Source organism: Zonotrichia albicollis, chromosome 5, assembly GCF_047830755.1.
Source record: "Zonotrichia albicollis isolate bZonAlb1 chromosome 5, bZonAlb1.hap1, whole genome shotgun sequence".
In the NCBI taxonomy this organism is placed as follows: Eukaryota; Metazoa; Chordata; class Aves; order Passeriformes; family Passerellidae; genus Zonotrichia; species Zonotrichia albicollis.
The window spans coordinates 15,729,589-15,750,720 of NC_133823.1; the positions used below are offsets into that span (position 1 = coordinate 15,729,589).

The following is a 21,132-nucleotide window of genomic DNA, read 5'->3' on the forward strand; positions in this document are numbered from 1 at the left end:
TGAAAGAAAAATAGCCATCAGCATTGGCATTTGAAAGAGCACCAATAAATTCAGGTAGAAGCTGAGCAGTCATTTCAGTAGTTTCCCTTGTGTCTGAAGTTAAATGTTATGCTAGGATTTTTTGTTAAACTCGAGTCTCTGAAGACAGGGAGGAAATATGTACGGTTTTCATGACATTCATTAAGATCCTACTTAAATTAATACAAAGCCAACAGAGTTAATTAGGGGAAATAAATGGGCATGTTTCTGTTGTGTGTGAAGTTCCATAGGTGGAATTTAGTTCTCAAAGGATGTGATATGACTGAGAAGTCCTATGAAGATTTTTTTTTCTTTTCAGTTTTACAGGACAGTTTACAGTTCCGTAAAAGGTGGCACTAAGGAGATGCTTTGCAGAAGATTCTATCCTTGGGTAACTATTCCTGTAAGTGCAATTACATTTTTCTCTATATCACTCCTATATAATTTGCTCTTATGAGCTGATTTATTTTGTTTTGAAAGTCAAGCCTCTTATCCTAAAGAATAGCGCAAAGTAATCCAAGAGAAGATCTCATAAACCTTTTTGCATCCACCTGAATGAATCCTGATTAGGAACCTGTGCAGTGATGTTATCCTGATTGGTGGGAAATTGGTGAAGGAAACAACCAATTTTCAATCAACAAAATTGGTTGCTCAGGAGGTTTGAAATCTCAAAAAAAAGCATTGCATCTTCTACAGCTGTGTTAAGATTTTTCTGGAATATAAAATTGTTGATAAGAATTGCACATTTGGCAAAAATATTTACATTTATGAGTAGTTTGTAGAAAAGTCACATGACAGGTATTTTTAAAATCATTGATGTTGTAGGCTTCTCTGTCATTATTGAAGCTCAGTAGGTCCAAATTCTATAAAAGACATTAAAAAAAAGTTCAACCTGCTGCCCAACAAAGAAGCTTCTTCGTTGATTTCTATAGGTTTTGAGTACAATTTGTTTGATTATTCAGTCCTGTAATACAAATCCACAGTGGAGTGGTACCCAAAACCTGGTTCAGTCCATCTTCATCTGAGTTGCTGTTTAAATTCTGTTTAAATGACACCTGCAACATAGGCTGTTTAAATGACACTTGCAGTGTCACATGTGGTTTACAGTGGTGATGAACTTGAGCAGAAGAGAAAATGCAAAAGGAAAAGCATTCTCATGGCTTCTCATCTCTGTGGCAGTATGGTCTGGTCTTGAGCTGACTATAAATCCATCCAAGTCCAAAAAGTCAAAGTGTCTGCGCCAGTTTACCCAGTGGGGAACTTTGGCCCGACTTTGCAATTCATAATGCATTTTGTATGCCTGGCCTGATGTTTTCCTACTCTAATCTGGCATAAATAAATTAAGAAATGGTATGTTTTCCATACAAAGCCAGTGTAACTCTTAACTGGCTTTTGATGTGTTTTAAAGGTCGTTGAGGAAGAGAAATGGATCTTTTACTAACAAGGTCAGGCTGAACCAATCCTGCTGAAGTGCTTCTTGTTTAATACCTGCCTGTGAGCTAAAGGTGTCCCAAAGCCACTGCCTTGGAGGGGATGGCTGCTTCAGTGCAGTAAAGCTGGGCAGCACAGCTGAGCTTGTGGTGCCACGTCTGGCTGAGACAAAGACACAAAAAAAGGCACAGATTTGCCATTTCCCTGTTCTGGATTGTGACGTTGCAATTAGTGTGCCTCTCCCAGAGGAGAACAAAGCTGGATATACATGGCTGTATGCACATATCCTCTGCATTCTTCCTCCTCAAATTCTCCCTTAAATCAGGCAAGATGTGGAATGGCCATGGTGTAACAGGACATAAAACATTTTTGCTTGCTGTGCTTCCCAAGCACTTCCCTTATCACCTTGAGCTGTCCATTCAAGTGTAAAGAGAAGTTTCACTACCCACCTTCTAAAATTATAGTTTCTATCTATTAAAAGAAAGCGGCTCAAAATCCTTTTGAGAGGATAAATAGCACAGAATTCTTTGATTCATATCTGTGAGCTGGAAATTTCACACATCAAGTAAAACACCATGAATACATCATTATTTTGACAGCTTTGTGAAAAAGGAGGCAAGAGGATCTCATTGCATGGATTTAATTTCTGAAGTTTCACAGCTTTGTGTTTTGCAAAAGAATTGAATCCTTCCAGCAGAGCAGAGCAGGTGGTAAACTGAAGGGCAAAGGGGAGATACTGTCAAATCTCATACTTGGCATGCAAGCCCCCACCAAGGGCTTCTGGGGCAGCTCCTGTGTCTCTCACTTTCTCAGAATAATGTCTTTTCTCTTTTTTTTTCAGGCTTGGCACTTCTCCAGCTGCAAGGGTGGAGGGGGTCACAGACGAGAGCAAGTTAAATTGCTGAGTTTCCCACCAAGACTGCCAGAGGTGAAAGGAAAGAGTTTCCCTTTCCCCACCAGAGGATAGCTGGATGCCCACCACCACTATGCCACCCAAAAAAAGGAATTTTGTGGGCTGGTCTTCAGGTAAGATGAAAATCTTTCTGTAAATGCTGGGGACAAATGCAGTGTTTGTTTAGCATAAAGCTGAATTTAAGTGAAAAGTGTCATGAATATGGGGTAATATCCCAGCTGCAATGAAGGACTATTTGTGTTGAGGTGGGTGAAGGGAGACTCAAAAAAAGGGTCCATTGTTTCTCTGAGCAATAGTACCCTCCCATGTTCTCATGTCCCTGTGCCTGGTTGCAAAGCTTACCCAGATATTTATGCACCATGATTATGGAAAGTGCCATTTTAAAGCACTGAGGGCATTGAACAGTTTTTATTCCCTCTGAGTAATGCATTTGGACCTCTCTTTCTAATCATGAAATGAGACATATATTTGTAGAAAACAAAAGAGGTTTCCCTCTCCTATCCCACGACTCCAGACCTGAGCGTTTACAAAAATTAAAGGTACGTGCATGTATTTGATTAGGATTTTTAACACAACCTGCTGCTTCTTCTTTTGTTCTCAGTTGCCTTAATTATGTTTTCTCCCTCATCTGATGCAGTTTAGAATTAGGAAGAAGGAAGAGTGTACTTTCTTATGAAATAGAAACCTGGCTTTTTTAGGCTTTAGCATTGACATAAAAACACCTGGTATGTGAGTGGTGGTATTTCCATACTTTTGCTCCCATGGTCAGGAGAGCGCAGAAATTGCAAGGATAATGCAAAACCATAATTAAAGCTAAAAGCAAGCTGAGAGTCTGTCAAAGCTCAGAAAACTTTCCAATAAAGTTAACATTTTTTTGGACTTGTTATTTTGTACAAATCCATTTTCTTCTTTTCTGTCACATCTCCAAACCTTTCTGTAAGGAATCGCCATCTCTTTTTCCCCTCCTAATTTAAATTCTGCTCTGTCTGTTTGGAATATTAAGTATGCCTTAGCAGTAAAATTATTTTAATGATGTGGCTGAGTGCTCGTATATATTCAGGCAAGCAAACATAAAATGGTCATTCTTTATATTAAGGGTCTATCTATAGTTTAGAAAAGGTAATAAATGATAGATTGAAAGCATAGGTGGCTCAAGTAGAGGATGGTGTGTATTACAGAGGTTATTAGCTCATCAGTTGAAGGTGCCATAGATGGCTGCAGGCCAAACTTAGAAGCAGCCTGCAAAATGGCTGGACTCTGTAACAACTGATTTACTATATACTAACATGCACATTAACTCTTTATCAACTCTTTATGAAATCTAGATGTTTGGCACCCAAATGACAAGTAGGACTGTAAAAAGAGATGTAAAATTTCCTTATGAATGGCAGTATACTGGCTCTTATTTTAGTTTAAAAGTGCAATAGGCTTTGTAAGGGTTCCTATGTCACCTGAGATACAGGTCTTGTTTTCAGAAGTGGCACTGTGCAGTGGCTGCCTCATTTCCAGTCAGAATTAGGCCTCCAAATCTCCTGAATAGTGTTGAATATGTTGCTGTCTATTTCATTTACTGTTAGCCAAATGTCCATTTTAATCCCACACCTTTTCCTACAATGTGTGTGTGTGCATCTCTGCTTTATCAGAAGCAGCAATGGGTGTAGTGGGGGAGCTGCAGGGGTGGCAAGGATCCCACTTGTCTCAGATTCCAGTAGCTTTCCACAATGATCATCCTCTTCCTACAGTCCAGGATAAGAGTCATGCTAATAACTGCATTATCCCTGTGAAACAGCGGAGGTTTAGGTAGTGGTGACTGTGGAAAGATTTGGGGTTTCTCATCCTGCAACCCGCTGCTGCAGTTTGCAGAGGTGGAAGAATTGCCAGAACTGAGGCAGGTAGGGATCTTTCAGGGCCCAAGCAGAACCAAGTGTGCCTCAGCCACTCCTCAGAGCTGTCTGGTAGTTGTTCTGAAGGTAGGGAAAGAAAGAGCTGCTTCATCTTGCTGCAAAGTCCAGTGCCATGCTGCTAACAAATTGTTGTTTTTTTCTTTCTTGTGAAATGTAGGGTTTTTTTGTAACTTAAGCCTGTTATTTTTATCTTGTCTACCTTGGAAGTGGAGAATAAATTGCCCTCTTCCTTTTTCCTTCAACCTTTTATGTAGATGATTACCACTGTTATATCTCCTCTTAGATTTCTGTCTACTTGTAGTGGTTGTCCTTGTTTCATGGCTTTATTTGTTCCAATCAGCAGGAAAATTTCCTTACATAAAGTGGCTTTGGATCAGACCCTTTGCTAGATAAAGCTCTGTATTGAAAGTACCATTTTAGTAGTTCAGATGTTACATATTGGGATGGCAGGCACGTGCCATTTAAAATTGTGCTTAACGGGCAACGATCTCATTTGGAATAAAGAAAGGTTATGTCCAGGCTGCTTACAGTCATTATTTCTCCTTAGCTCCACAGCCCTACTTTTTTCTTTCTGTTCTACCCCTGTTTATGATTCCTTACAGTAAACACTGTAATTTTTTTAAATTATCATAATCCAAGCTTCTATCGACCAGGGACAGGAAAGCCAACATGAGAATGCATAAGGCTGCAGAGTTAAGACTTGCAGGTTTTGTTTACTAATAGAGATGTTTGTCATTAGGTGTTTCCAATAATGGCTCTAGAAAGCATTGACTATTTTTATGCCTTCCATTCAATTTATAAATTCATTTTACCAGAGAGTAAGAAAACAAAGATATGGAATGATCTTAATGTTCCTGGGTAGTTTTACTGATGTTTTTTGGTGGTTTTTGTCTAGGGTTTTCTCTTCTGCTTCATGTGGGCTTAGGTTTTTAGGGAAAAAAAATTGAATAAATGACAGACCAATTCATTTTCTTGTTTCCTTCTGCAATTTTTTTTCATAACACAGAGAAGTAGAGAATAATCTCAAAGTTAATGACAAGTTTAGAAATTAAGTGGTAAAAAGTTTAAGGATCCCTGATGAACAGTCACCTTTCTCTTGGCATGGCTGTGTAGAAGAGAGAGGTTGCAAGGGCTCTTTTACCTCTTCAGTCTGTGAGCAGTAGGGTCTCTGTGGTCTCTGAGTATGAGATGTGATGAGATACTGCTACAAGGAGAGATTCCAACCCTCATAGCTAAAATTCAGGAGTCACAAGATCAGTTTCCTTTTTGTACAAATGTTCTTTGTTTTTGTAGAGATATCAGTAACCTATATACTATTTTGAGTGAGCACGTATATAGCTATTTTCTGAACAGAGCTTCTACCTTTATTCCCAATGGGTGAAAAGCAATTTTTTCTTAGTCCTGGAGAGTTCAGGAGGGCATGAGGCTGAGCAAGTTTATAGACCAAGCTGGACATGGTTGCCTCTTGCAAAGGCACTAAATAAATAAAATTCAGAATACTGGAGTTAAAGTTATAAAAAGTGGTTATTTAGGTTATGCTCCACAGTCTTTATGTGACAAGAGCTACTGAGAATAGATTAATATTTCCAGAACTAGGCCCAAGTTGCCTTGGGATAAGAAGATGGAGGAGAGCTTTGCTAATTTCCTTCTGTCAGAGCTGGTTTTTTGCCCTGGGCTTTTCGAAATTCTCATAAGCATAGATCTCTGAGAAGAAGCTCTGTATTATATGGGTTGCCAGTCTGTGTCTGTGAAGAAGGACTTCTTAGAACACCTTATGACCACAGGGTCTGACAGATATTTTAGCACTGTCTCTGACTTTCTCCCTGCTGAATCATTCAGGAGGCAAATGGTTGATTTCTGTCTGTAGCCAAGGTGGGTTGCACAAAATCTGTGATGCAAAAATGATACTAGATAAGCAGAGAAGATTCTGCATGTGAATTGTTAGCCAGGTAACAGGTATTTTGCTGAGACTTCTCATTTCTCTGCCTTCATCAACATTAAAAAGTATGTACTAAAGTAATTCAGCAAGAACTGATTTAAGTTCAGGATCATGCAGATGCCTGACTCATGGCTAATTTTGAGTGCCCAGTGGGAACATTTATTAAGATACCTGATGCTGTTGAGTCCCTACAGTCCACTAGGACATCAGCACAATGCTGGATGTATTGAATCCAATTTAATTTTATGTAACTTAGACTGAGATTTCTCCCACTTCACTTGATATGATTACTGTTGATCAGAGGTTTGAAAAACTAAACCAGACTAAGAACATTAGGCTTGTCTTTTATACCTGGCTAGTCTTAACAGTCATCAGAGGAATATATGCATATTAGTGGAGTGGGAATTAGTCCTGTTTTATGCTAAAAAACTCAGAGATGGGGGAGCATTTGGAAGTTATTAGCTTAAGTTTGCCTTGTACATTCACTTTCCTGCAGCCAGATTGAACATGAAATGATTTGGCATGTGTTCTTGATCCTCTGTCATTGATGAATGCCACTTAGTGACATATTTGCATGATATTTTGAGCAGGATAAATGGTTGCTTGAGTCTTTTTTGGTGGCTTTGACTTTGGACTTTTTCCAAAACTGTAGTCTTGCTGTTGTTGTAAGTTCACATTGTGAATGTTATTTCCCACACAGTATGGCACAAAGTCCTGGTGTTATTTATTCAGGTTGCCCTTTGCTGTGGCCTGCAACTTCTCTCTGCCTGCTATGCAAGCACTGAGAGAAGAGGGGAGGTGAAATCTCCCAACAGTACCCCCTCTTTTCATGGATTTCTGGGTAGGGTGTGAGAAACGTGCGAAATGAGATCTTTAAAGAAGCACAGTCGCATGTGAGGAGAGCAAAATTGCCCTTTCTGAAACATGGAAGCTGTTAAATATATGTAGCTGGAGGGAGCCCTGCTGTGTCTCCTGCATGCTCACCCAAGCACCAAGTGGCATCTGTCCCTAAAACTAACTGATCCCTATCTGACTGTTTATGACTCTTGTGCCACACTCATTATTTATTTAATGAAACATCCCAGTGAAACAGAAGAGCCATTCATAAGCCCCTGACAACAAACAATCATGAAAATTGCCTTTGAATTTCCCTAATTTGCTTGTAAGAGTCAGAGCAATGGAAGAGAGTAATTGCAGTTATTAAAAGAAATTGCTGCAGGCAAAATATAACTCATTTTCAAACTCAAACCCAGTAAAACAGAAAGAGGTGCAAATAGGAAAGCCCACCCAGTAAGATGCCTCATGTTCCCTACCTCCTTTTGCCTGTGTAATGAGAGACTTCACCTTGCTGTTTTATTAGCCCTGCTATTGAGGAGGAGAATCAGAGCATTTAGTGTCAGCACAGTCAAGCTGTGTGTGGCAGCGCCTCGCCTGGCACAGCCACTGCAGAGCTGCTTCCTTCCAGTCTGCATCCTGCCAGGGCAAGCACATCCCTCTCTGGGAAATCAGTGCTGGGAACCAGTAGGAGGAAAACTCGCTCTAGCATCAACTACTCTGCAGAGAGGATTTTAACTCCTCCCTGGGCATGAAGCAGAATGTTTGTGAAACTAAGGGGCTTTTCCAAACACACCTGGCTTTTGGCATCACATCACCCCTAACAAGGTTTGTTTTATTTAGACGTTTAGAGGTGGATTTTAATGAATCTGGGTTCCTAAAGGTGTATCTGTAGAGCTCTGGGGATTCCTGTGGGTGCAGACCCAGCTGACTTGGCACATGGAAAGAGGTGGTGAGTTGCTGTGTCCTTGGCCGTACAGAAAATTTCTAAGCAATGGCAGAAGCAAACAGGGCTTTGACTTTTGTGTGCCTGACTTCCCTGTGCAAGTAAGAGTCAGCTCCTCCACCAGTTAAACACTGCAGCACTAAGCAAAGTGATGCTTAAGTACTTGCAGAAGTTGTCCCCTCAGAAAGCAGGTGGCATTGTAAGGGGAATCTGTGCTTCATACAAACTGCTTTTGTCCTGGGCAATTCAATAGAGCTTTGTCCACTATAACTGAGCACGGGGGTAACTCTCATCTCTGAGTACAAATGAAATGTGTTTGGCTCTCCCACTTTTGTATGAGAAGATAACAGAACAAAGGATCACTGCAATTTGAGGCCATGAACCCTCATTTTCTCTCCAGTCCACCTAAATAAAAGAGAATTTCCTGTTGGCCTGTGATACTCCCTTCTGCAAGTCAAAGCCTTTTCAGTTCCTATTGCAAGTAGTGGCAGTTTACTCACAAATTTTCAGCTGCATGTGATACCCAAAATTGGCTGCCTTGTTGTAATGAAAAGCAGCCTGCCAACACGGAGGTCCTTCCAAAGAAGCCTGGCTATTGTCAGAGAAGAGAAAGCAACTGTGGTAATACTCCTGCATCACTGTTTCACTTCATGCTTCACCACAGGAGCAAAGCAAGGCAGTGGAGACCACTGACAAGTGTTTACAGAACGTGGCTCTTTGACAAAAATGATTGTCAGGCAGTGACTATAATAAAATGTTAGCAGGAGATAGTGGGCTTTCTTGGGTTTTTGTGCCCAGGCAGCTGGCAGTCTTAATTGCTCTGAAGAAATAGAAACAGAATTTCATTTTCTTGTTGATTGGGGATGTAAATCATTCAGCATTTTAAATCCATTTCTCCCTGCCTAATTTTCCCTTATCAAAATAAAGGTGGATGGAACTTCCTTTTAGTTCCCTTTGCTGTATACATTGAGTAAATCCACTAAACATCTCTGGTTTGCATTGATTTAATGTGAGTAAAATTTAAACTATATCCAACATCTACTATTTGAAGTTGTTTTTCCAGGTAATCCCAAAATGTTGAATATAGTCAGTTTGATCGGTGTTATTCAGGGGAAGCTGACAATCTGTATTCATAGTAATTGAATGCTCTCAGGCACATGGTGTGATTCTTGGGGCTGTTTTGTGTAGGAGCTGGACTTGGATGATCCTTGTGAGTGTCTTCCAACTCATAATATTAGTTGTTTCTATTATTTTAAACAGTTTTTGTAAATCCAAACAGATTCCTCCTGAATACTGGGGAATATTAGTTTAAGTCTATGGCAATCTGAGGCTGATTTAGGAATACTGTAGTGTTCCTAGTTCTTACTTCAGCTTGCTGAACTATTTTGTTGGCTTGGATATTTTAACTGTGTTTTAGTCTCATGAGTGGTTTTTATGGTATTTAATTTCCTTAAACATCTTGGCACAGATGATTTGACACAGCAAGTAGGCTCAACAAATCACCAACAAAATGTTTCTTCTTTTTTGGATAATTCCTGTAGTTGTGCAGATAGAAAGATAAGGAAGAAAGCAGAGCAACTGTATTTCAGTCTGCAACTTCTACCCCCTCTCCTTTGTACTCTGGAATGGTATTTCTAGAGTTAATGGACAAAACCCTGTTAAAAGTGAGCAGAACTAAATAATGGAAGAATATTGTTGGAGGCAAAGATTCTTCTGTCATCCTTTCCACCTCTATAAGAACCTTTGCTGATTGACTTGCCAGGTGGAGGCAGACTTTCTGTTCTCTCTCACCTTCTTTTGAATTTGATCAGACAGCTTCACTGGGGGAGCATGAAGGCACATGGGGAAGCCAGACTGTGGACTCACACCTTGTTTGCAGTGCCTTTGCTGAATGCACTAGCTGGGTGATCCAGAGCTGTTATTTGGAGCTTCAAGCCACAGTTGGATTTGCTATGAAGCTGTTCAGTGAATGTCTTTCTGCAGAGTGTGAATTTTCCGTGCTTGTAAAGTGGGAGGTGCTAAAGGGTGGTGGCTGCTAAAATTCACTTTGTGTCGTACAGGGGTAGAAGACAAAGCAGTGGCAGCTCAAACACGAGAGTAGTAGGACCTTTTCAGTTTTAGGAAGAGCAGTTCACAATGTGTGTGATTGTTGTTAAAACAAAGGGTGGCAGCTTGAACTGTCCAAGGATATAGTTCATACAAATATGTGGAAAGTGCAGGGTACAAATCAGGCAAAATATTTCCCAGCAACATTGTTGAATTTAGGGACTGCTTTGGGAAACAAGAACAAGCTTTGGACACCTTGGAAATGCTTATCTTATCTTTCATAGAAGTGGTCGTTTCTGTAAAAGCATCTAACAAATATTTTATGGCAAATAAAAGCAGTTAGAAAGTAAATGCAGCCCTCTATGTCTCCCCATATGAATGGATTCACCAGATTCTCTTCAAAATTGCAGCCTAATGCATGTTACTGTTTCCACTGCATCTCAGCCACTAGAAGTTACAGCTCTTGACCTTTAAATGTTAGAAATAATAAAATTCATTATGAACAAGTAGTCAATTAAAAAATAAATGCCCCGCTGGTAAAACTGAAAAGTAATGTTTTGAAATACTGCCACCTTCTGATCAGTCTGGAATGGAGAACTGAGTTATTAGAAACTTGACAAAATTTTTATCAACTGTAATAATTCTGTTCCTGATTTTATAGTGTTAGAGCCATGTTGCACCATTTGAATTGCAAGGCCAGCTTCCACTGAGACTAACATATGTGAGACTACATATACACTGATGTAAAGAGATGAAGAAAATGCAGCGTGATTTACAAGAGATGGGAGAGACAGCAACACACTTGTTTGAAGTGAAGAAAAACACTTAAGCATATTATATGTGAATTTAAGGATTTACAAGCACAGAGCCTATGCTTTAAGTTACATGAGCATTAAATGCACTACAGAATTGCAGCTAAAATGTTGGTGTGACCTGCACCTGGTTTAAGTCTTAGAGAAGTTGATTTCCCTACTCTTCTGTAACACCTGTCTCAAAAAAAAAAAATTGACATCAAAATCTCCTTGAAGGGTTAATTTTTTACCATTTTACTCTGTTACCATTCAGATGTTACTTGTCTGCCTACCACCTTTGTGTATATTTTAATTATCCAGATGGTGTTTTATGTGTCCAGTCCCATGTCATTACTATATTACTTAAACTTGGCAGTGATGCATAGAAATCACTTTCCCCAAGCTGGCTTTTTTCTTGCAAAGTTCATCCAATTTCAGATTTCAAAATGTCCTTTGTGTTGTGGTAATATATACTGTGTACCTAAATGACTTGCATATAATTTTATATTCCCTTGATAGGGAAAGCTAGTTTGACAAAGCAAATGTTTAAAAGAAGCAAAAAATGACACAAAAGCTAATGTGCCATTGAATTTATCATTTCAAACTCTCTGAAATTAAGCAATTTAGGTTCTTGTATTTCCTTCAATTCTTTTGAATTCACTCAGGTTTTTTATTGGGCTCAAGTGAGGTGAGGTGGGGATGTCTGTGTCACATTCCCACCTGCGAGATTATAGTGGACCAGGGTGATGCCAAGATTCTGACTGACTACATTTTCCCAAAAAGGTGCAAAGATGTGTTTATATTGTAGGTACAGTGTTTTTTTTCCCCAGTAGAATGGATATTTTGAGATGGTGGTTGAGAAAGAGAATCCCTCCTTGAAGTGTTATTTGGGATGGTTACAGGACAGCAGCAGAAGGAGAGTGTGACTCATTCTGAAGTCACAGCACTGCTGTCTTGTGAATCCATCCCCTATTACAGCTCCACCTTGGTAATGTTTTAACTTATTAGCTAATTTCAACCTAATTTTAGAGAAGAGGAGTCTTGACCATGCTGTTTCTCCATGCTTTCTGAAACTATTAGATCAAGTAGAGGATTCAGACCTTATCAGTGCCCCACTAACGAGAAAACCTGAAGTTTGAGCTCAGCTGTACAACTGTACACCAGGGGATCCACATGCTGGAGAAATGTGCTCAATGAAAGAATTCAGAAATGTCAGAAACTCTTCTGCTTGTGTAATTACTTGTATGTTGGCCCAAAGCAAGCAAAATGGATGGATTTAGCCACAGCAGCTGAATCCTGCAGCAGGATTTGTACTGCAGTCTGGTAATGGCAGGTGAATGTCAAACTCTTATGCACAGAGGGGAGTGCCCTGGAGATGAAGCCCCTTATGACCTTGAGTATGCCTTTTTTGTAGTTAAAAAACAAAAAGAAGAAAGGTTTTTTCATCAGAAAGGTGAATAGTTTTGTCTCATGAGCACTTAATGAAGCAATGAAGATGTGCTGTCATTCCAAGATGTATATTTTCCTTCCTGGTTTCTAAATATGTATTTCTTATTTCAGTTTAATGCAGAAGCATCTCTTCTGCTGAACAATAGGAACTTCTCTTCAGTTTCAAACAAGGGACTATCCCACAGCAGTGTTAGAGCTCCTTCACAGATTCTGCTAAACACAAATGACAAGCCACACAGCAAGATTTGATAGCAATCTGCAAGTGTTTTTCAAACAGATCTTAACCATATGTACAGTGTACCACTTCTGCTGTTGTATATGGAGCTCAGGAGAAAGCAAGTAACATAATTGCCTTCAGCAAAATTGTCAAACAAGGAAACCTTTTAAAACTACATGGAAGGGGGAACATAATGAAAGCCCTGGAAGGAAGAGGCTAAGAGAAGAAAAATTGGCAGGGAACATTAACATATACTTTTAACTAGTCTTTTCACAGAGAGGAGAATGACCCAGAGGCTTGACTGCTGTAGCTCTTTTTTTTTTTTTTTTTTTTTTTCAGTGAAAAAATGTTGTGAGTGCTGCTGTGTAGAAAAGAACTGCTTATTTCCCCTGTGTTATTTTACGTTTCAGTTTTGGACAACCAAGAGGAAGCTTTATTTAGCCTGTTGAATCCAACCCCACAGTAATAGAGCACATAAAACTTTCAAGAAGTGAAAGGCATGCTGAACATACATTTCAGATAGTTTTCAGGATAACTCCTTGGCTGTTATATCCATATGTCATAATAGACATAAATTATTAGAAATTATTTGTTACAATGTGCAATCATATTAGCTCCCAGGGACCTTTTAGACTGGATTTATGAAGAGACATGTTTCCTGAATGTTTTTCCTAAAGAAACTACAGATTCCAGAACAAATCAAGTTTTTATGAAATAAGAACTTTGGATTTAAATTGCTGACTGATACCTAAGGAGTAGTGAGTGCATCCTCCAGGGGCAATTAAGGATAACTATCTGTAAGGATAGTTGCAGCTTGCAGCAATTCCTGCTGGAAGTGGGAGGATATTTTTTGCTTATGGCATATGCAGATGTTGCTGAGTAGCAGCCACTTTGGTTCCCTTCCTGCAGAAGTGTTGTGGAGAAATGGCTCAGGAGTGAGAAGAGCTTTAAAATCTTCCATCTGGGTGAGCTGAAAGCTATGAATCAAAATTGTCTTTGGCTAAGGAAAGATGATGGTCTTTTGGGCCTTCCTGGTTTAATGGAAACCTGCAAAATTGAAACAGATATCAGTTACTGTGGTAGTTGTATGCATCAGGGCTCTGTGCTACCCTGTGGCTGTTTCCAGCTTTTATTTACTCGTGGAAAGTGCACTTCATTCCATTTTTTGCTTCAGCCCTTTTCTGCTTGTGTTGTAAACACAAGCACAGCACATTAGGCAGCTCACAGATCACATAGAATAGAAAACTTTTCTCCATGAGATGTAGGTAGCTTGCTCTGAACATTGAAGATTTACTGTCCCTTTTCCTTTCTTTTCAAGCCACCCTTGCTATTTGAGTAAAAGTCTTGCATGAGTCCATAAATGCCATCCATCCTGTGTTTTAACCAGATCCTAAGTTCTCATCTGCCCCAGATGGGCTCAGGTGAGCAGACCTCAGGACTGTGGGCAGCCTGAATCCCAGGTAACTCTGGAAAATAAGAGAGTGCAAAACAGCAATGGGCAGGGCTTTAGCCCTTTGTCTAGTTGGTATTACTGCAGCCAGTGCAGATAAAATTGCAGCAGTCTGGTTTTTTTGAAAACTAAAATTCTACAGTGCACTATGAGTGTGACAATCGCAGTAACCTGGTCCTGAATGGTGGAGGAAGGAGTTTGATAGGAAAAGCTTTTAGTATAGGGATGCTGGAATAGAGGAATTCTGTAATTAACAATAATGACCAGCACAGGTGACATTTCTTTGTAGTTAATAGCTGCTGGTGTGAAAGGCCCTGAGGCAGAGCCTCAAGCTGCTAAACTGGCAAGTGAATTGCTACATTATTTGACCTGCAGTTCATTCCTAATATATATGGTGAAACCCAAGGAAAATGTTCATGGGCACTGCTTCTTGGGCTGTGTGGGAATGCCAACAATTTTGTATTTGGGATTGAAAGGGTTTTCTCATTTTGGCAGTAGGCTATGCAACTCTCTAGGAAGATGCAGAACTGTAAGCATCACTTGCATCTTCTGGATGTGAAGCAAATAAAGTCTTATGCACCTGAAAAAGTGTAAAAAAGTATAGCCAAATTCTGCAGTAGGAAGATTATGGAGTTTTCCACCCTTAGAGCCATGAAAGTTGACCTATGATAAGTAGTTTGACTGAAAAAACAGTGGTGTTAAAAGAAGTCATGGCACCTGTGCCATCCCTTTTTGTACTTTCTTCATTTCTACAGATTCCTTCCCCAACTCTTGTAACAAAAATGGATGGAACATGGTAGACCGTTCTTGATGATTCTGCAGGCAAGATAAATGGGGCTAGTGACCAGGTGTTGTGGTTTGACACTGGCTGATTGCCAGGCATCCATGAAAGTCACTTACTTTCAGAGTAAGGCTGCTGGAAACACTTTGGTGTTTTCTTCACTGCCATTCTGGGAAGGAAGAGGTGTTAAAAGGAATTTTTGGAAGTTTTTTAACTGTGCTGCTGTTGGGAGGAAGAAACCAAATATCACAAAAGCAACGAAAAGAAAAGCAGAGTGCAGTTGTTTTTTTGCTGCAGTTGCAAGTGCTATTTGTGTTAGCAATGTTTGGCCTCATCACAAAACTGTGCTGTCATCATCTCTTGCATTCTCTCCATTCTCTCACTTCACCTGCATGGCTTTTACTATGCCTCTATTCAGGGTTCTGTGTTTTAGAGAAACCTCAGCTATAAAACTCTCTAGCTGGAACCTCATGTGCTTAACAGCTGACATACCAGTTTGTTTCTATGGAGTGAATATTAAAATTAACGTAAAAGACTAAACCTCAAAGACTAAATTAAAATAACAAAAGAGATATTACTTGCTGAAAGGAAATAAATGGACAAGATTAAACCATAGACCATGAATTAGATTTTCCATGGAGCTCAGCTTCTATTAAGCAATTGTATAAACAGAGGCACTGAAGGGCTTAACCTCTCCCTGTTCCCATGCTTTTCTGTGGGAGCAACTGGCATAGGTATCTTCTAGATCTGACCATTTTGCAACTTTTTATTCACTCTTGATTAACTCAGCTGATCATTAATTGATGAGATGCAGACAGTGGCAACAAGCACAGGTGATGCTGTGTGTGACCTAGGAGAGATTTGCTGACATGAGATGGGGTGGCTGGAGTGGGTCCCCTCTAAACACCAGGCTTGAGAGTGAAATGGGTCCATCAGCATTGGTGCAATCTTATCTTGAGTAGTCCTATCCCTGGTGCTAGCCCTGAAAATTTTAGCAAGGGCTGTAGTCTCCTCGAAAAGCATATATTTGATTGTTTTCTTTAAAATGAACATACAGTTTCTCTTTCAGCACCTTTCAGCTGAGCCTCTTGATGGTTTCCAGCATGATCAGTATTGTGTTAATGCACAGCAGATACAGTTATGCTTCATTGGTTTTGCAAGATCAAAACAATGCCCTGGTTGTTCTGGGGACTGTGACTTAATTCCCAGGTGTTACAAATCTGTTCCCTCCTGCTTGGGGGGATGATGAGGAACAGTTCTCTCTCCTGCTCCTCACAAAGCAAGAGCCACAGCATGTGGGACTGTTTGGGTAGGTATGATCAGTTCCTGGTGCCATGAGAAAGGGAGTGTGCTGGCATGGATCAGGTGGGCTTCACCTGGCAGGTATTTCCATGAAGAGCTCAGATTCTTGGATGGTTTGAATGGGATAAAGGTAATGTATAGGAAAGTACTAGTCCCATGTTCCCTGTTTGCATGGCAGTAACTGTTAATTTCAGCTAGTGGCTTGGGAAGCAAAGAAAGCATGCTTTATTAGGTAGTTTATTAGATAGGTACAAAAAAGGAGATGAACACCTGTAATCATGCAGAACTGAGAAACACAGGTGCTGGGCAGCCTATTCATTCCTAGTCTCTCCGTTCTGCCTGCTTCCCAAGGTGTATTTGCAGTGGCTCTGCTAGAAATGGGTGTAAAGGTAAGTGGGGAATAATATCCTATAATCCCCCTTATCTCACTCACAAAAAGCTAATATCAGCAATAAATCAACCCCAGGTCATCTCATGTAGTGGGTAATTTTGTGCTCCCTAAAGAACTAAAGCACCATCTAAGTCTGAGGCTGAGCTCTAAGGAAATAGGTATTTAAACACATGGATAAATAAGTACCATACCCTGTAGTACAGCCATCAGCAGTGACCAACTGTCTGAGTTCTGCTTGGCCTGGGGGGAATCTTTTTGTTTGCTTCCTTGATAAATTTTCCAGAAATGTGTCTGATACAAAAAGCTGATGATGGGTCTCTTATGCTAGAGAGAGCACTTCTGCTCTTATAGTGCTGAATCCCTGGTTACCTGAGCAGTTTGGCTGGTGTCTCCTTTGTTTGAACAGTAATAATCAGCATTGCTGATTTAAATTTAAAATTAAAAATACTATTCCTGTGCAACTACTGTAGACCATAACATTTTCTGACAGTGACTTCACCCAGTCATACACTTAGTGTGTCCCCAGAAAACCAAATTTTTGTAAGTGGTGCATTCTCCATTAAAGGCTGTTGCACAGCAATGAGTTTGATTCCAGGTAGGCAAATTATGTCAGCTTACCTCATTTTAGATTTTGGTGGGAAAGGCACTCTGTGAAGATGCAACTTAGTAAATTATCTCTGTGAATCTGCAGGTGGTAACTTTGAGCATGCTGCCTGCCTGACCCAGTTGTTAATATAGCCAGTTAAAGGCTGATGTCTTCAGAGAAAGAGCTAATCTGTCTCATTTAGGAGGCAATGTGTCAGAGCTTGTATGTGATATATCTGACATGGTGAGTGGCATGTCTGACTCGGCAGTTGAATAACATTACTCATTCTGGAATATATCTTCTTCAATAGAGAATATAAACACAAGCGCACATTTATATTTTTGTTAGCAGATGATCGAGCACATACCAGAATGAATCAATCCTATTCAGTATGCAGAAGGGTTTTTTTTTTACTCTGTACATCATTCCCCCCTCAGGACCATTATTTTACATATCAGTTACTGGGATGTATTCAAAGCCTTAGGGAAACCACTGACTTCCAAGAGCTTTGGATCTTTGAGCCAGCCCAGCCATTCAGCAGGCAACATAAAACATGGGGAAAATCTGTTTTGTGTCTTCCTGCTCTGTGGTCCCATGAGATGTCCCAAAGAGAGCATTCCTCTCTTTTCCTGCCAGAAAACCGTGCTGTATTTACTTTTGAATAAGATGAACTGGGAAATTCATGGCCTTGAAACTGATACAGTCTACAATTGTGTTTCCTCCACTGTCTGTTGTGGTTTTGTTTTGTCTTTTTGGTGCTGTTTGGTTTTGGTTTTTTTAGTGCCTTAGTGCTGGATAAAACAAAAATGCATGTGACCAACAAAAGCTGCCTGAAGACTTTTTGGGCTCTGACCACAGGAAAGGTTTTCAGCCTGTCAAAGAAGCAATTGTACCTTTCTGATCACTGCATACTCTACTGTCCCTGCTGTAACTTATACCTATTCAGGGACCAGCGCACGCTCTTTTGGCAGCCCATGCTCTGCAAGATCCCATATTTTTCCCTGAAAGGGCAAGACATTTGGCAGCATTTGGAAGGCTGGCAGTGCATTGCTGCAGGCTGGCTGGTGCTCAGCACCATGGGGTGGGGAGTGGTGGTGGTGTCAGCATCTCCAGGACTGCGCTTGAGACCCAGGAATAATAACAAGAATATTGAAATGTAGAAGGGAAGCAGGGCTGCCTCCCAAGTTGAGCTGGCATTCCTAAAGGAGCCATGGGAGAGTGAATGCTTATCTGTTGAGTTAGCAGAATGCCTAATGGGAAGGGGAACCCATCATCTGATTAGCATTGGCACGTTATCCTTCAGCAGCAGATAGCCTCAGGCAGTGGGCACAGAGCTGCTCATCCCGCACAGGTTTCACATTGCTCTGCTCCGTTTAGCTTCTGCTTTGATTTGCTTCACTTATTTCTCATTTGGTAAGAGATAGAATCAATAAATCTTGAATACACGTTGCTCAACAGAGGGCTGCACTATTTTATTCTTTGTGCTGTACACCTGTCTGCCTGTGCTATTAGCATGTTTGCTCTTCATGTTGTTTTCAATATCAATAGGTGCATCAGCTGCTCTTGTTTGATTTTTGGTTTTATTTTTTAAGAGGTAAGTCCCCACTGTGCAAATCTCCCACTGTGTGTGTTATTGATGGAGTCACATGAGCGGTGCCACAAGCCCAGGGCCTGCTGGTCAAAATGCTGTGGGTGGCAGAGCCATTAGCACAAAACCTAAAATCCCAAACATCGGTTTCTATTACTGTGCCCCAAGCTCCCTTTTTCTTTTGTGATAAAATTGGTGGGCTTTTTTCTGATGACCATCAAAAAGAAAAATCTTGGAAAAAACCCTGAAATGCTGCCTGAAAAAGCAGCTTGCCTCTTTTTTTCTTTCTTGCAAAAATCTTCACTGCAGCAGCTAAAGAAATGCATGCAATCATTCACAAATTAAAAATACCCATTCTTTATTAGTTTGGATGAAACTAGGAATAGGAAACTTACCTTCACCTTTATGGAGTGTCCTAATCTAAAATCCACACTGTAGTGAGCAAATAGCACGTGAGATAATGCTGGTTATGGGCCTTTTCTCTAAGGTTCTGTTCCTGAGTATCTGAAGCAAATCAGAGCACTTCCTCACAGGGGAAAACATGTCTCAGGAAGAGTAATGCACAGGCTGTTTATCTACCTGTCTTGGAATGCTCACTGTGGGATGGGGATGATTTGTGATTCTCCAGCATTTATGGAAGTGGTAGCAGAGAGCCCTCTTGAGTTCAAAATCGTCCTAAAATTTGGGCATAATGTAATTTGAAAGTAGTCTCTGGAGATCTCTGGTCTGACCCTTTGCTCAAAATAGGTCATAAAATGCGGGTTTCTTCAGTCTTATCCAGATGAATTTTGAGTTTTTCCAAGAAATAAAATCCCACAGCCACTCTGGATGTTTGTGCTAATGTTTGGTTACGCTTAACTCAGGATAACTCTTCTGTGCTGCAGGATTAGTAGCAGAAGGGAGGGGTGGGGAATACTCTGCTAGGCAATTACTATGCAATTCTCTGGCTCTTCTACTGTCTGTGCTGAAATGGTCCAAATTTCTTCAGGACCAAAGACAAATATCTGTGTTTATGCCTTCAATAAGCTCAGAAATGAAACACAGCTTCCCATATTCGGCTTGGTAGGTATTCAAATAAAATACTCTTCAGTTTTTTTAATACTTGCAAAATAATTTTATGGGAGCAGAGCACCCAGGGGAAGCTTGCTGTGTCCTTGTTAATTCCCCTGAGCTACTGTTGTTTGCATATTTGTTCCAAGTTTTATCAGACAAGTGGAAAAAATTACATGAAAGTAGTAGTTGGGTACATTTGACAGCTCAGTGAAACAGGAACCTACCAACATGTGTTATGCAAAGACAGTGACTAGCAGTAAAAAATGAATGTTATTTATTTTATAGTATGGGCAAACAAACTGTGGTTTGTGTTCCCTAAAGGTAGTATTCAAAGAAATGATGCTATTTTTGAAGAATTTGTTAATCAGGATAATGTGTGTCTTTTACAGCCTTCTATATTACCCTTTCATTAAAATAATCAGAGTCAATATATGTGCAGCATGAGCCCCTCCTCTCCCCCTGCCCCAACAATAACCATCTTGAGAAATTGCAGATGTGTCCATATTAGTTGAAATATTGACTTCTATAACTTTGATTTCCCTTTATATCGGCAAATCTTTTAAATGGGAAAAGATTTATTTCTTTTAATCAACCAGATATTGCAGTTCAGTTACAAGTGTTGCCTGCAGAGGTGAGCTGTAGACATTTGTCATGTGAGAGTTTGCTCCAACACAGAATCACTGCTGAAAACGTTCTCTTAGTGTTGATTTGAGACAAGCTTACCATAATTAATTTGCATGTGGAAAACCACCTCTCTGCCAAGACAAAAGAGGTGATGATTTTGAGTTGCCACAATTATGTTATAAAAAGTATTTATCCAGAAGCCTGACTCTTCCAAAGTCGATGTCTTCGCAGTGCATATTCAGTGTATGCCCCTTTTGTGGTTTCCGCGCTGTAGCTGCAACAACTGACAGCTGAAAACATCATTGCAAGTCTGTCAAATGTGCTGCCTGCATAACTGGTGATAATCTAACTATTCTTCAGCTTCACATATCAAACTGCTGGGAACTGAAACTTCAGCGCTTGTTATTGGCAGCAGTAGGTGGAATTGAGTAATGTGGTTGGAGTGTCAAAGGCCCGTGGTGCTGACAGGAATATTAACCATAAATCAAACACAATGGTGGTGCTGGGCTAGAGCAAAAGGCAGGATCCTGCAGCCAGGCTGCTCAGCCTTGCTTGTGGGAATAATTCCATTGGCTAGCAGATGCAAGGATGGCTAGGCTGGAGCTCCAGCAACAATCCATTTAACTTAGAGCCATGAAGGAATGATGGAGATGGAACAAGTGACGTGTGAGGTGGCTGCGTGCTCTGTCGAGTGCTCCCGGTTGCCTTGCAGCCCTGTCACGCTGCAGAGGCTGGTGAAGGGGATATCTCATCCCTGCTTAGGCAGTGACATTGCTACTCCTTGTCACTGTCGTATGCCGGGATTTTTCTCCTGAGAAGCCTCAGAAAAGAAATGTAAACAACAAATATCTGATTGCTTGGAATGTGGT

General features: G+C 40.4%; 1 long non-coding RNA gene across 1 annotated transcript in view; it reads left to right on the forward strand.

Annotated features, from left to right (window-relative positions):
- The first annotated feature begins 330 nt into the window (after positions 1-330).
- Positions 331-21,132, forward strand: part of LOC141729025 (uncharacterized) — a 31,299-nt gene continuing 10,497 nt past the window's right edge. Inside the window, exons 1-2 of the long non-coding RNA XR_012580271.1 lie at positions 331-421; positions 2,291-2,475. This is a non-coding gene — a long non-coding RNA (uncharacterized LOC141729025). The remainder of the gene's footprint in view (positions 422-2,290; positions 2,476-21,132) is intronic.